This window comes from Urocitellus parryii, chromosome 6, assembly GCF_045843805.1.
Source record: "Urocitellus parryii isolate mUroPar1 chromosome 6, mUroPar1.hap1, whole genome shotgun sequence".
Taxonomy (NCBI): Eukaryota; Metazoa; Chordata; class Mammalia; order Rodentia; family Sciuridae; genus Urocitellus; species Urocitellus parryii.
This window is the reverse complement of record NC_135536.1, coordinates 68,680,302-68,696,945: the sequence shown is the minus strand read 5'-3', so window position 1 is coordinate 68,696,945 and position 16,644 is coordinate 68,680,302. Positions and strand designations below refer to the sequence as shown.

The following is a 16,644-nucleotide window of genomic DNA, read 5'->3' as shown; positions in this document are numbered from 1 at the left end:
ATGTATTCCTCAAGTGTTACACTCCAGTGCCCCTACATAGCTCTGTTTTTTCAGATTAGGGTGCAACCTCATTCTTAAAAGATGACTTCAACATGTTTTGTTTTGGTATGAAGCCAGGCACAGTGGCAAAAGCCTATAATCCTAGCAGCTCAGGAGGCTGAGGCAGGAGGAGTGCAGGTTCAAGGTCAGCCTCAGCAACTTAGTGAGATCCTGTCTCAAAATAAAAAATAAAAAGGGCTTGGATATGGGTCAGTGGTTAATTGCCCCTGGGTTCAATCATTGGTAACAAAAAGAAAGAACGAAAAGAAAAGGTAGTATAATCCATGAAATCTCTTTTAAAAGTGTTTATAATCTCTTTTCATAGACCACATTCACTCAACCCTGAGAGCCTCTAAAAACATTTTGTTGAGTTTATTACCACAACTCTCTCTAATGTAATTTTGCACTGAAATCAAGTATCTTGGAAATTACCTGTCTCTGTGACAACTCAATACTGCAGGGGTCCCCAAGCAACTTACCTGCGTTATCCAAAAACACCCAAACATCACAAATTATATAATGTACATGAAATCATTTGTGTGCTTGAAAGCACTATAGAATATTATGTCTCTTTTTAGTAATAAATCACTTTACTTGTTAAATGCACCATGAGTGTAGAATGACATAATGTAAAATCAGCCACAAGCTACAGTAAAATCATAAAACCAAAGACATCCTCTTTTCCCAACAGTACATCCCTAAGAATGTAGTTAATCTTATTTGTTCCTTCACACATGCATAAGCAATAGGGGCTCAGATCTGAAGGTCTCTGCTTTGTGTGCTGTAACTTACACACACGGTCTTTTGGTTCCTTTTATGGGTAGAAATGCCTCAGAGCTGTTGGCATTTTCTCAGCAGCAGTGGGGTTGGGGGAGGGGATCTCCACAGCACAGATCACCCAGCTGCAGTGCTAAGAATCGTTCCTAATCAAGCATGTAAATCCATTTTTATGACCTTAAGAAGACTCACAATAAGAACATTAGGATATTAAAACACTCTATTCTAAAGACATAATTGTAATTGTACTGTTTACTGTTGATACTATACCTCAAGCAATGTGTTGCCTAGTGAAAAATCCAGGCCTGCTTTATACCAAATTCAGAGTACTTACTATAGTAGTTTCCCTTTATCTATGAAGGATATATTCCAAGACCCCCAGTGGATGCCCAAAATTACATATAATATCAAATCCTATAAATACTATTTTTCCTATACATACATGCCTCAGATAAAGTTTAATGTATAAATTAGACATATTGAGAGATTAATAATAACTAATAATAAAATAGAGCAATTATAATAATAATGTACTATAATAAAAGTTATGGGAATATGGTGTGCCTTTCTCTCTCTCTCTCTCTCTCTCTCTCTCTCTCTCTCTCTCTTCTCTGTCTGTCTCTCTCTCAGCATCTTGTACTATACTCTCCCTTCTTGGATGATATGAGATGATACAATGCCTGCATGATGCAATCAAGTGAAGGGAATGATACAAATATTGTGACTTAGCATTAGACTACTAGGTAAGGGTTACTTGAAAAAGTAACTGCAATATCACAACAGTCTGATAACTGAGATGGCTACTGAGAGACTGATGGGAGGGTGACATAGACATTATGGATACACTGGACAAATGTGTTCTTCACCTCCTGGGAAAAACAGAGTAGGATAGTGTAAGATTTCTCTTACTCAGAATGATATCCGATTCAAATTTTATGAATTGTTTATTTCTATAATTTTCCATTAACTGATTTCAGATTATGGTGACTATATAGGTAACTGAAACCGCAAATAGAAAAACTATTAATTAAAGGAGACTACTATAAGTAAGCAGTTCCTACTAGAACAGACCAGAATTTGACTGGTTGAAAGATCTTTGTTGTGATTGTTTCTTTCATGATTTTCCTAGCATTCTGTGACTTCTGAAGTTAGTGCTTAGTTTTATCCTACAACCCCACTCAGAGAAACTCTCACTAACCTCCAACCTCCTTAACCTCTCAGCCCCTTTGAAATTTTCAAAGTGACCGAGATCAGTTTTTAAGGAAAGCCATTTATCACTTAAACAATCCTTACCACTTATACAACTACAACTGATATGCTTTAAAAAAAATAGTAGAAGTTGACAAGGGGGAAAAAATCCCTTAGAGCAATATAAATTGCCTCTATCTTTCTAGATAATGGTTACATTTACTATCAAGAAAAGGAGAGAAAATCACTTGTAAATAATCTCATCTCGATTTTCAAACATATTGAAACTTCTCATCTTTCAAGAAATTTCAACTCTAAAAATGCCTTTTGATCATTTATGAAAATCAATTTCATGTTTTCATTTTTACCTCTATAAAAATAATAATATCTCACTGGGACTTTTGATATGATGATGATGATCTAAATCTAGTTTTCTCCTCTCTTGTATTAAAAACTATCTAAAAGAAAAAAATAGGAAAAAATACAAACTATATTTTCAGTAAAAGTAGAATAGATTCTAAGATATTTTGAAAAATGGGCCAAAAACAGCAGAATTCACAGAAGAGACCATGAGAAGAAGTAGAAAAAAGCTGAGGAGACAGAGTTCCATGGGGGAAGGACTCGGAAACTATGAACAAAAGTAATCCTTTTTCTGGAAGGGAAAAGAACTATATCCCATGTACATAAGAGAGATGGAGAAAAAAAGATTAATCTTAGCGGTATCAGCAGCCTCCATCTGCCTGATTCAAATCACAGACGCTAAGGGTATCAGGAATAATAATGCAAATAAAGCCATATTTACTGGAAGATGTAGGTCTCTATACAAACTGAAACAATAAGGCTTTTTATTGTAAACATTGGACAGCTGTAATACCAGGTTAGCCCATTACAGATAGCCGCTTAAAAATAGCTGGTACGGGGAACTTCTTTTTTATATAATAATCCATTTTTAAAATAAACAAGCACTGCACCAAATCATAAATGCCAAAAGAAATAAAGAGGAGAAAGAACAGCACATTTCTTAACTGATGAGGCTTACTCGTAAGGAAAGCAATGCCACCTGGCAGATGGTGATTGTGAACAAACACTTTGCTATAACATAGAAAAAGTTAATGAAAAAAAAAATCACCTCTATTATAAAAGATCAGAAGGCAAAATTGCAGGAAATCAAGGCAGAAATGGAAAGACCGCTGAAAAAACTGGAGTGTAGGCTATCAGAACCCAGAAAACAAAAATTAGAAGGCAAAGTAAAACCATCAGAGAAATGAAGATAAAAATTGGAAAAATCACAGAAACAAAAACCCTGTAGAAAACACATAAATATATGAAATGTAAGCAAAATTTAACATAAGTTGTTTAAAAGGATTAGAGAGAAAATTATATACGAAGTAATATACAAAGTAAATATAAATATATATCATAAATAAAATGATCCATGGACAATTAGGCAAAAGAGATCCAACATATGTATAATTGGAGTTCCCAAATGATTTTTTTAAAATAATAAAAGCAAAGTAATGTCAAAGAACAGATAAGAATAATATTATTGAATAAAAATGTTCTAGAAAGGAAGACACAAATCTACATTTTGAAAGGATTGCTCTAGGACAATTGACAAGAAACACAACACTAATAGAATTCCTAGGAAAGCCAAAGAAGAATTGCTTTGAAAAGAAGATAAAAGGATCAAATTACTTTTTTGAAAAATGGGCCAAAAACAGCAGAATTCACAGAAGAGACCATGAGAAGAAGTAGAAAAAAGCTGAGGAGACAGAGTTCCATGGGGAAAGGACTTGGAAACTATGAACAAAAGTAATCCTTTTTCTGGAAGGGAAAGAACTATATCCCATGTAAATAAGAGAGATGGAGAAAAAAGATTAATCTTAGAGGTATCAGCAGCCTCCATCTGCCTGATTCAGATCACAGATGCTAAGGATAAATGGGAAGCAATATGTAGTCCTAAGTTTTCTCCCCAGTGCTAGGAGATAGTGAAGTAACATTTAAGGATAATCAAAGAAAGAAGGTATGAGCCAACCATCTTTATATTCAGTCCAATAACAACATTTCAAGTAAAGGATAAGCTGATTTTTAATGTGCAAGAATTTCAGGAGGGCTGGGGATATGGTTCAAGTGGTAGCGTGCCCACCTGGCATGCGCTAGGCACTGGGTTCAATCCTCAACACCACATTAAAAAAAATAAAATAAAGATATTGTGTCCACCTAAAACTAAAAAATAAATATTAAAAAAAAGGAATTTCAGAAATATTGGTGTCATGAGATTTTCTTGAGGGAATAAATGATTATAGATCAAATTGCAGGCAACAAAGACTAGGGAATCTGCAAAACAGCACTAGAAGTTTATCATACATATTTTTTAGCAAAAAAAAAAAAACAATGTAACAGATGTGGAGATTAAACTGGCAGAACAGAATATAACTATAATAGCCTTTCCAATGTAGAAATGACAACATTTAACAATTGGGAACAGAAAGAAGAAATAAGTGGGAGTGATATATACATATATATTACATATAATATATATATATATATATATACACACACACACATAGATGTATCTCAATTACTTTCTCCATAAAAACCAGAAGTGAAAAAAAAACAGAAAGCTAACGAACATAGTAATAGAAATATGATAAATCCTAAGATAATATTATCCACCAAAATTGGGGAAGGCAAAAAGGAGGTGAAGAAAGGAAAACAAAGAAATATGTTAATTGCATTATGTTAAAATGACAAGAAATAATAAGTGCTCTCTAAAAAAAATTAGATGAAGAAAAGATTACTTTATATAAAATTTGACAATAATGAAATAATCCCTTATACAAAACTATAAAAATCCTAAATGTCAAAACTCACCTGTCAATCCTGTGAAATCCAAGGCATACAGACAGACAAAAATGAGAATTGAGTCAATGTAGTCAGCTATCTGGGGTGTCCCACACAACTGCATGCTAATCTATCATGAGACAAAAAACAATAGCCCAACAGATTCTAGTCAAAGCACAGAAATATGAGAGAGAACAAATTTTGGTGAGGCTTGTTATGCAGCAATACGCAACTTAAATGTATGGATATTTTCTTGATATATCTCAGTCCAAAAACAAGGATCAGGCTTAATGGAGAAAGGCTAGAAATTAGTGAAATACTGAATTCAGGAATACAGATGGGATTCCCTTATTATCTTTTGTTTGTTTGTTTTAATTAGTTACCCCTTATTATCTTTATAAACATTTTATGAGAGGTATAAGATGTCATTGGACAAGAATGCAACATTAAAGGTAAAAAAGATTGAGAAAGAGCTAGAACTACCACTTTTTGCAAATAGTACACCTGGAAAAATCAATTTAAAAGCTATTACAAAAAATGTTGGGCTGGGACTGTAGCTCAGCTGGTGGAGTGCTTGCCTGGCATGTTTGAGGCACTGGGTTTGATCCTCAGCACCAAATAAAAATAAAATAAAGGTATTGTGTCCATCTACTATAAAAATATTTTTTAAATGTTTACAATTAGGGAGATATTAAATTTATAAGCCATAGCCATTACATTTTTCATATATGTGCATCACTTAGAAAAATGTAGAAGAAATTACTCCATTTAAACAAAAAGGATTAGCTAGTTAAAAATAATGTATAAGATCTTTATAAAGAAAATTTTAAAATATCCCTAGACATCAAAACAATTAGAACAAATAGAAATGTCTACCAATACAACAAAGATGCACTCCTCACTAAGTAATTTATATATTTAACACTGTCACAATAAAAATTCTAACATTAAAGTTGATACAGGAAAACAAAACAAACTGGAATTGCCACAAAAAAAGGAACAATAGCTCTATCAAATTCTCAAGCACAATTATAAAATCTCAGGATTAAACAGCATAGAACTGACACATCAACTGACATCTCATAGTGTAGTATAGAAAATCAAAACTGACAAATGGGAGTGGAAGAAAAATAGATTACTCAACAAATAGTTTTGGACCACCAGATCTAACAAAGATCTGAGTTTAATAACTCACTCAACTTGCAGAGTATTAAACACCAGAGATCAATTTATAGTGAAGCTAATGAAGATTAAGTTGCAGAAACCCTCATTTCAGGGCTACCTTCCAAGTTTTGATGGCTCTAGAAAGGTGCTCACATGGCCGTATGCCTTTGTAACAATTGCAGAAGATACTTTCTAAGCTACTTAAGTGTTATAAGATAGTTCTTTCTTGCCCCTCTTACTTTATCATCTTCTTATCCTTGAACTCATGGGATATTTTAGAATCCAGCTAAGGGAAAGACAGGTTGCAGCTTAATAAATTTGGGCTGAATCACTTCTGTATATGTGTTAGCTAGTCTTATGTACAGTTATTGCTAATCTTCCTAGTGTAGGAATGACTGCCAGGAATATGCCTCAGCTTATATACCACACTAATCAGTGATGTGAGACAAAAATGGGAGTCAAATATTCTACTGCCATGTGCAAACTCGATAAACTGCAGTTGGTTGAAAATTCAGAATATCATGTTTCTCATTCAACACTGAAAGGAAATAGTAACTATGTTTTCAGTAATTATAATAATTATTTAAATATCTACACTTTTCAAGTAACAAGGCTTACTAAGTTGGTTGTGTGGTAAAACAGGAATCATTCCGACCCACTTTCACGACGGAGTTTATCCCCAGCTCTGTCTGATGGACAAGGAAACAGTGAATTACTACTAGTCTTACCATCTCTTAAAAAGGACAGAGTTTCATGAATTTTCTTAAATCTTCAAAAGGCAAGGCAAGTAGCCAAAGATAGATAAGATATTACAAATTGAGAAGAATGTGAGGATCATGAGACATGGCCAAAAGCATAGCCTTTGAACTCAGGAAATAAGTAATTTTCTGCCTAATCCACAGAGACAGAAAATATATTACAGATGCTTTTCAATTCACAATGGAGTTGCTTCCCAAAAAAAAAAAAAAAAAAAAAAACCCTCATAAGTTGAAAGGCAGTTAATACAACTAACCTACAGAACATCAGGGCTTAGCCACACCCAGTTAAAACAAGCCCAGGACAGTATACCAGCCTACAGGTGAGCAAATATCAAGTGACACCAAACTATTGTACAACAAGGTGTTGAATAGCTTATGTAGTTTATTGAATACCTGGATCCTAAACATATTAGTGACATGCAACCCAAGTGTTGGTTATTTACCTTCACAACCTCATGGCTGTGGGGAGCTGCAGTTCTATGCCCCAGCCCAGCAACCAGAGAGAAGGCTGTACCTCATGTCACTAGCTGAAGAAAAGATCAAAATTCAAAGTATCATTTCTACTGAATGCATACAGCTTTCAAAGTACCATAAAGTCAAAAAAATCAAAGGTTGAACTATCCTAAGTCAGGGACCCTCTATAGGGATTTCCATGGACTAGGGAAAGGTGAAATGTGGTGCGATTGTTAATATGTATAAGATTCTTTTTGGAATGCCTGAAATATTTTAAAATCCATTATAGTAATGGTTTCAAACTCTTTACTAAAAACTATTGAATTGGACACTTTAAAGGGATGAATTGTATGGTATGTGAATTATATCTCAATTTAAAAAAAAAACTGAAAAAAAATGTATTAGTCTTCTCCTATCTTCTCCTAAACTCCCCAGGAGAAGCTGAAACTACAGTCGCTACTAACCTTACATATACCATTTTTTCCTACCTATATACATAACTATAAAGTAGTTTGTAAATTAGTAAAATGAATGGTTAGCAATAATAACTAATGATAAATAGGATGTCTAAAAATATAGTGTAATAATGGTTACTTAAACTTACCAATTATTTTTTCCTGGAATTTTCCACTTCATGTTTTCAGATCATGATGACCTCAGATAATGAAATCACAGAAAGCAAAACTGTGGATAAAGAGGCACAACTGAAATTGGAAATGAAGGAAAGTGAAGATGATAAGATCCCTTTGAATGTAAAACTTAAATTCAAACCAAATCATAGCTAATACCTGAAATAATGCTAGAGAAATCTTTGCTTCAACTCCTTATGTAAATTCGTCTTAAGTTCTCAGTTCCTAAATGCACAGGGAGGGTTTTATCTAACAGCTACAGTATCAGCTGGCTACCAGGCCAAATCACTCTTGGGTCTGTCCTCGTCTCCACCGCTGTTGTCCTGACATTCACAGACACTTCCCGGACTCTTACAACAGACTTTTAACCAGTCCGTGTTTTCCCTTTCCATTCTCCAAAATCACCCTCAGGGAGGTTTTCTAAATAAACCAAGTACATCAATCTTCCAATCAACAGCACTCAGTGTCTCCCAACCATTTCTAGAGTAGAGGTAGAAAGTTCTAGGAAGACTCAAAATGTCCATAGGTTCCGTGCTTCTCTTTTCACCACATTCCTGCCCACCACCCAGCGTGAACCCTGGGGTTGGCCAAATTGCACTACATGTCTTCTGCTGCTCTTGACTCCATGATGCTGCCAGTTACTGGTGACCAATCCTTCTTCCTCGCACATTGAAGTCTAATGTTAGAGAAGCACACCAAAGCAAGCACATAAAGCAGGGTTCATTAAAAAGGGGGTAACAGACTTCTCCTGGGAGGGAGAAGGGGGCCGTAGATGGTATCCTGGTATCCCAAAAAGTGAGTGCATTCTGCCTTTTTTTATATGTCTTAGGTAGGCTTCCTTTATTCTGCCCTTGTCCCCTTCTCTCTCTCCTTCCTGCATAGGTGACTAGGCCCAGGAGATGCTTGGTGGGATGGCCAAAAGGTGAGAAGCAGATGGGCCAAGATGGAAAGGGGCATAATTGACAACTCCCTGGAGGGAGGAACAATCCCTGGGACAAGTTACCTTGGCAACAGGTTGGAGCAGGGGCAGGTTCTTGATAAGGGTGGAGGAAGGGCTCTGAAGGGATTAACATTTTAGTCCCTCAGGGGATGGTCTCCAACTTCCCGGGACTCACTCAAAATTGGCTTCCTTGATCTGACCTGACTATCTATCTATACTGACTGCCTGTCTAATTCTGGCTTCATCCACGTGGACAAACTGCCTACTATGTCTAACTGTCCACTTGTAAAAACTCCTGTACGTCCTTTAAGACATGACTTAAACTTCACTCCTCTGTGCAGTCTTCTCTACCTCCCTCGATGTTCTCCTAGGCGATTCCTGTTCATGATCTTTACTTATCTAATGATTCCACAGATATTTACTGGGTGGCTGATGTGGGGCAAGCACATGGCACCTCCTATGTATCTCTTTATTATGACAGCTGTATACAGCTAGAACTTTGTACATTGTTGCCTCTTCCAGCTAAACTGTGACCCCTCAAGAAAAGGGATCCTGTTGTATTGTTCCTCCTTACACTGAGTCCCTAGTATATCACCTGACATATTGTAGGTACTGAAGAATTCCTTGGATAAATAAGAGAGAGAGAACTAAAGAGATTATTTGAATATTGACAGCATGACCTTCAAACTATTCTTTTGCTTTCGTGCAAAAAAAAAAACTGACATGAAAGATATACATTTTGTGTTAGTAACAGAATGCAAGTTTATGCTTGTTCAGATCCAAAGTAGCTGGATATGTAGCCAAGTAAGGTGGCACATGCCTGTAATCCCAGCAGCTCAGAGGCTGAGGCAGGAGGATCACGAGTTCAAAGCCAGCCTCAGCAAGTTAGCAAGTTTCTAAGCAACTCAGTGAGACCCTGTCTCTAAATAAAATATAAAATAGGGCTGGGAATGTGGCTCAGTGGTTGAGTGCCCCCGAGTTCAATCCCCAATACCAAAAAAAAAAAAAAAGCCAAAGTAGTTGGATATGTGACATTCACCTACACACGTACATATCTTTATATGTGAGTTATTATACTTTCATAGTTAAACATTAAAACATAAAAAATAAACCATTAATATACGAGAATAATTTGTCTCACTTCTGAGTTTTCACATATATTTTTTCCAAAAAAATGTGATTTTATACATATGAAAAGAATGCACAGATCTCCATCACACTATGATGGAGATAACTCTTTAATTCAACCACAATCTCTTATTTAAGTCCCAAACCAACATTCCAGATCATTGGCTAAATATATCCACTGAAGGAAGATGACCTGTTAAAGAAGTTAGTCCCCTTCTGCTTGATTTTAGAATATCTAAAAACCAGTAAACTTGGAAAAATTGTGATCCCAAAATAGTTGTTTTCTGCCAAATTCCTTCTGTCCAATCTAAATCTCTTGGGGTTTCTATGCTACCATGAAAGCACTTGGGTGAGTATCTCTTTACTAATATACCAAACTAAGTTCTTAGGGCTCTCTCTTCTTTTATAACTCTAAATTACCAAAAGGCACATCAAGGGCTGGGGATTATGGCTCAGTGGTAGAGTGCTTGCCTAGCGTGCCAGAGGCACTGGGTTCAATACCCAGCACCACATTAAATTAAAAAGAAAAAAAAAACAACTAAATAAACAAAATAAAAGTATTGTGTCCATCTACAACTAAAAATATTTTTAAAAGCACATTGATATTATTACTTGTTCCAAAATATGATAAAATGCACAGGAAAACTTGCCTGGACTCCAAAAACAGGCAATGTCATAGGGGGAAAAAGGTGAAGAGACTGTTATAGATTGAATGCTATATATTTTAACCTGATTGAATCCTGACTTTTTTTTATACTAAGGATTGAACCCAGGGGTATTCAACCACTGAGCCACATCCTCAGCCCTTTATATTTTTTACTTTGACACAGGATCTCACTAAATTGCTTAAGGCCTCTTTAAGTTGCTGAGAGAGGCTGGCTTTGAATTTGTGATCCTCTTGCCTTAGCCTCCCAAGCTTCCAGGATTACAAGCATATGCCATCATACTGGACTGGATCCTGATTTTAAAAGAAAAAGACAATTAAAAATATTTTACAGGCAACTAAGGGCAGTTTAAGATGGAATAATTTAGATTATTTTAAGAAATCAATGTTAATTTCCTTGGATATATGTTAATGATACTGTGCTGATATAAGAAAATGATCTTATTCTTAGGAAATTCCACTAAGAATTTATGGAAAATATGTCACCATGTCTATAATTTATTTTCATTTTTTTTTCTTTTTTTTTTTAATTGGTCGTTCATAACATTACATAGTTCTTAATACATCATATTATACGGTTTGATTCAAGTGGATTATGAACTCCCGCTTTTACCCCGTATACAAATTGCTGTATCACATCAGTTACCCTTCCATTGATTGACATATTGCCTTTCTAGTGTCTGATGTATTCTGCTGTCTGTCCTATTGTCTACTATCCCCCCTCCCCTCCCCTCCCCTCCCCTTTTCTCTCTCTACCCCTTCTACTGTAAATCATGTCTTCCATTTGTATTCTCTTGACTTACCCCTCCTTACCTCTTATATGACATTTTGTATAACCCTGAGGATCGCCTTCCATTTCCATGCAATTTCCCTTCTCACTCCCTTTCCCTCCCACCTCTCATCCCTGTTTACTGTAAATATTCTTCTCAAGCTCTTCGTCCCTACCCTGTCCTTGTTTACACCCCTTATATCAAAGGAGTCATTTGGTATTTGTTTTTTAAAGATTGACTAGCTTCACTTAGCATAATCTGCTCTAATGCCATCCATTTCCCTCCAAATTCTATAATTTTGTCATTTTTTAATGCAGAGTAATACTCCATAGTGTATAAATGCCACATTTTTTTTTATCCATTCATCTATTGAAGGGCATCTAGGCTGGTTCCACAGTCTTGCTATCGTGAATTGAGCTGCTATGAACATCGATGTAGCAGTGTCCCTGTAGCATGCTCTTGTTAGGGCTTTAGGGAATAGACCGAGAAGGGGAATAGCTGGGTCAAATGGTGGTTCCATTCCCAGCTTTCCGAGAAATCTCCATACTGCTTTCCAAATTGGCTGCACCAATTTGCAGTCCCACCAGCAATGAACAAGAGTGCCCTTTTCCCCGCATCCTCTCCAGCACTTATTGTTGTTTGACTTCCTAATGGCTGCCAGTCTTACTGGAGTGAGATGGTATCTTAGGGTAGTTTTGATTTGCATTTCTCTGACTGCTAGCGATGGTGAGCATTTTTTCATGTACTTGTTGATTGATTGTATGTCCTCCTCTGAGAAGTGTCTGTTCAGGTCCTTGGCCCATTTATTGATTGGGTTATTTGTTATCTTATTGTCTAATTTTTTGAGTTCTTTGTATATTCTGGTTATTAGGGCTCTATCTGAAGTGTGTGGAGTAAAGATTTGTTCCCAGGATGTAGGCTCCCTATTTATCTCTCTTATTGTTTCTTTTGCTGAGAAAAAACTTTTTAGTTTGAGTAAGTCCCATTTGTTGATTCTATTTGTTAACTCTAGCGCTATGGGTGTCCTATTGAGGAATTTGGAGCCCGATCCCACAGCGTGTAGATCATAACCAACTTTTTCTTCTATCAGATGCCGTGTCTCTGATTTAATATCAAGCTCCTTGATCCATTTTGAGTTAACTTTTGTGCACGGCGAGAGATAGGGATTCAGATTCATTTTGGTGCAAATGGATTTCCAGTTTTCCCAGCACCATTTGTTGAAGATGCTATCCTTCCTCCATTGCATGCTTTTAGCCCCTTTATCAAAAATAAGATAGTTGTAGTTTTGTGGATTGGTTACTGTGTCCTCTATTCTGTACCATTGGTCCACCCGCCTGTTTTGGTACCAGTACCATGCTGTTTTTGTTACTATTGCTCTGTAGTATAGTTTGAAGTCTGGTATCGCTATACCGCCTGATTCACACTTCCTGCTTAGTATTGTTTTTGCTATTCTGGGTCTTTTATTATTCCATATGAATTTCATGATTCTTTTATCTATTTCTACAAGATATGCTGTTGGGATTTTGATTGGCATTGCATTGAACTTATAGAGAACTTTTGGTAATATCGCCATTTTGATGATGTTAGTTCTGCCTATCCATGAGCAGGGTATGTTTTTCCATCTTCTAAGGTCTTCTTCTATGTCTTTCTTTAGGGTTCTGTAATTTTCATTGTATAAATCTTTCACCTCTTTTGTTAGGTTGATTCCCAAGTATTTTATTTTTTGGGGGGATATTGTGAATGGAGTAGTTGTCCTCATTTCCGTTTCAGAGGATTTGTCGCTCATATACAGGAACGCCTTTGATTTATGCGTGTTGATCTTATATCCTGCCACTTTGCTGAATTCATTTATTAGCTCTAATAGCTTCTTTGTAGACCCTTTTGGGTCTGCTAGGTATAGAATCATATCATCTGCAAATAGTGATAATTTAAGTTCTTCTTTTCCTATTTTTATGCCTTTAATTTCTTTTGACTGTCTAATTGCTCTGGCCAGTGTTTCGAGGACTATGTTGAACAGAAGTGGTGAGAGAGGGCATCCCTGTCTTGTACCAGATCTTAGAGGGAATGCCTTCAATTTTTCTCCATTCAGAATGATGCTGGCCTGTGGCTTATCATAGATTGCTTTTACAATGTTGAGGTATGATCCTGTTATCCCTAATTTTTCTAGCATTTTGAACATAAAGGGATGCTGTACTTTGTCGAATGCTTTTTCTGCATCTATTGAGATGATCATATGGTTCTTATTTTTAAGTCTATTGATGTGGTGAATAACATTTATTGATTTCCGTATATTAAACCAGCCTTGCATCCCAGGGATGAATCCTACTTGATCATGATGTATAATTTTTTTGATATGTATTTGAATCCGATTCGCCAGAATTTTATTGAGGATTTTTGCGTCAAGGTTCATTAGAGATATTGGTCTGTAGTTTTCCTTCTTTGATGTGTCTTTGTCTGGTTTCGGAATCAGGGTGATGTTGGCCTCGTAGAATGAATTTGGAAGTTCTCCCTCTTTTTCTATTTCCTGAAATAGCTTGAAAAGTATTGGTGTTAGTTCCTCTTTAAAGGTTTTGTAAAACTCTGCTGTATACCCATCCGGTCCTGGGCTTTTCTTAGTTGGTAGTCTTTTGATGGTTTCTTCTATTTCCTCTATTGTTATTGGTCTGTTTAGGTTGTCTATATCCTCCTGGCTCAATCTGGGCAGATCATAGGACTCAAGGAATTTATCTATGCCTTCACTATCTTCTATTTTATTGGAGTATAAGGATTCAAAGTAATTTCTGATTATCTTCTGTATTTCTGAAGTGTCTGTTGTGATATTGTCTTTTTCATCCCGTATGCTAGTAATTTGGGTTCTCTCTCTTCTTCTCTTCGTTAGCATGGCTAAGGGTCTGTCAATTTTATTTATTTTTTCAAAGAACCAGCTTTTAGTTTTGTCAATTTTTTCAATTGTTTCTTTTGTTTCAATTTCATTAATTTCAGCTCTGATTTTAATTATTTCTTGCCTTCTACTTCTTTTGCTGTTGTTTTGCTCTTCTTTTTCTAGGATTTTGAGATGAAGTATGAGATCATTTATTTGTTGGTTTTTTCTTTTTTTGAGGAATGAACTCCAAGCAATGAATTTTCCTCTTAGAACTGCTTTCAATGTGTCCCATAGATTCCGATATGTTGTGTCTGTGTTTTCATTTAACTCTAGGAATTTTTTAATTTCCTCCTTGATGTCTTCTAAAACCCATTGATCACTCAGCAACCTATTGTTCATTCTCCAGGTGATGCTTGCATTTTCCTTTCTTCTTTTATCATTGATTTTCAGTTTCATTCCATTATGATCAGATAAGATGCATGGTATTATCTCTACCCCTTTGTATTGTCTAAGAGTTGCCCTGTGACATAGTATATGGTCTATTTTTGAGAAGGTTCCATGTGCTGCTGAGAAAAAAGTGTAGCTACTTGATGTTGGGTGGTATAGTCTATATATGTCAATTAAGTCTAGGTTGTTAATTGTGTTATTGAGTTCTATAGTTTCCTTATTTAACTTTTGTTTGGAAGATCTGTCCAGTGGTGAGAGAGGTGTGTTGAAGTCTCCCATGATTATTGTATGTTGGTCTATTAGACTCTTGAACTTGAGAAGAGTTTGCTTGATGAATACAGCTGCACCATTATTTGGGGCATATATATTTATGATTGTTATGTCTTGTTGGTGTATGGTTCCCTTGAGCAGTATGAAGTGTCCTTCTATATCCCTTTTGATTAGCTTTGGCTTGAAATCTATTTTATTAGATATGAGTATGGACACTCCTGCTTGTTTCCGCGGTCCATATGAGTGATATGATTTTTCCCAACCTTTCACCTTCAGTCTATGTATATCTTTTCCTATCAAATGCGTCTCCTGTAGACAGCATATTGTTGGGTCTTGTTTTTTGATCCATTCTACTAGCCTGTGTCTCTTAATTGGTGAGTTTAAGCCATTAACATTTAGGGTTATTATTGAGATATGGTTTGTTCTTCTATCCATAATTGTTTATTGATGTTACTAAACCTGATTTGTTATTCTCTTTGACTACTTTCCCCCCTTTACTGTCCTACCTCCCATTGTTGGTTTTCAATGTTGTTTTCCATTTCCTCTTCCTGTAATATTTTGCCAAGGATTTTTTGAAGAGATGGTTTTCTAGCTGCGAATTCTTTTAACTTTTGTTTATTGTGGAAGGTTTTAATTTCATCTTCTAACCTGAAGCTTAATTTCGCCGGATACACGATTCTTGGTTGGAGCCCATTGTCTTTCAGTGTTTGAAATATGTTATTCCAGGATCTTCTAGCTTTCAGAGTCTGTGTTGAGAGATCAGCTGTTATCCTGATTGGTTTACCCCTAAATGTAATCTGCTTTCTTTCTCTTGCAGCTTTTAAAATTCTCTCCTTATTCTGTATGTTGGACATCTTCATTATAATGTGTCTAGGTGTGGATCTCTTATGATTTTGCACATTCGGCGTCCTGTAGGCTTCTAGGATTTGGGATTCTGTCTCAATCTTCAATTCTGGGAAGTTTTCTCGTATTATTTCACTGAATAGACTGTTTATTCCTTTGGAATGGAGCTCTGTGCCTTCCTGTATCCCAATGACTCTTAAATTTGGTCTTTTGATATTGTCCCATAATTCTTGGATGTTCTGCTCATGGTTTCTTAGCAGACTTGCTGAGCTGTCTATGTTCTTTTCCAGTTGAAATACTTTGTCTTCATTGTCTGATGTTCTCTCTTCTAAGTGATCTACTCTGCTGGTAGTATTCTCAATTGAGTTTTTAAGTTGGTTTATTGTTTCCTGCATTTCTAGAATTTCAATTTGTTTGTTTTTTATTACCTCTATCTCCCTGTGAAATTGATCTTTTACTTCCTGGATTTGTTTGTCAATGTGATCTTTCATTGTCTGATTTTGCTGTCTCATGTCTTCCTTGAGACTCCAGATCATCTGAAGCATATATATCCTGAACTCTTTATCTGATATTCCATCTGTTGCAGCTATTACCTCTTCTAAAGTTGAGTTGACCTGCATTGCTTGTGGTCCTTTCTTTCCTTGTCTTTTCATACTGCTCGCGTTTCTTTCTGCTTGGTGCAACTGTTGTGTTTTGAAATTTACCCCCTATTTATTTATGTTGCTCTTGTATACTTGAAAAGTCTCCCTTGCAGGTGCGGGCGGCGGCTGTGCCCCTACTCCAATTGGGGTGACGTGTCTACCACGCTGGCGGCTCTCTGGGCCTGTTCCGGGAGTGGAAGGCGGCTCTGCTCTGTCCCTATTCCAA

The 16,644-nt window shown here is 36.1% G+C and overlaps 1 protein-coding gene across 1 annotated transcript in view; it reads left to right on the top strand.

The window, feature by feature from the left end:
* The window catches only part of Rhoj (ras homolog family member J), a 91,055-nt gene that overhangs the window by 18,577 nt on the left and 55,834 nt on the right, over positions 1-16,644 (top strand). The window lies entirely within an intron of this gene.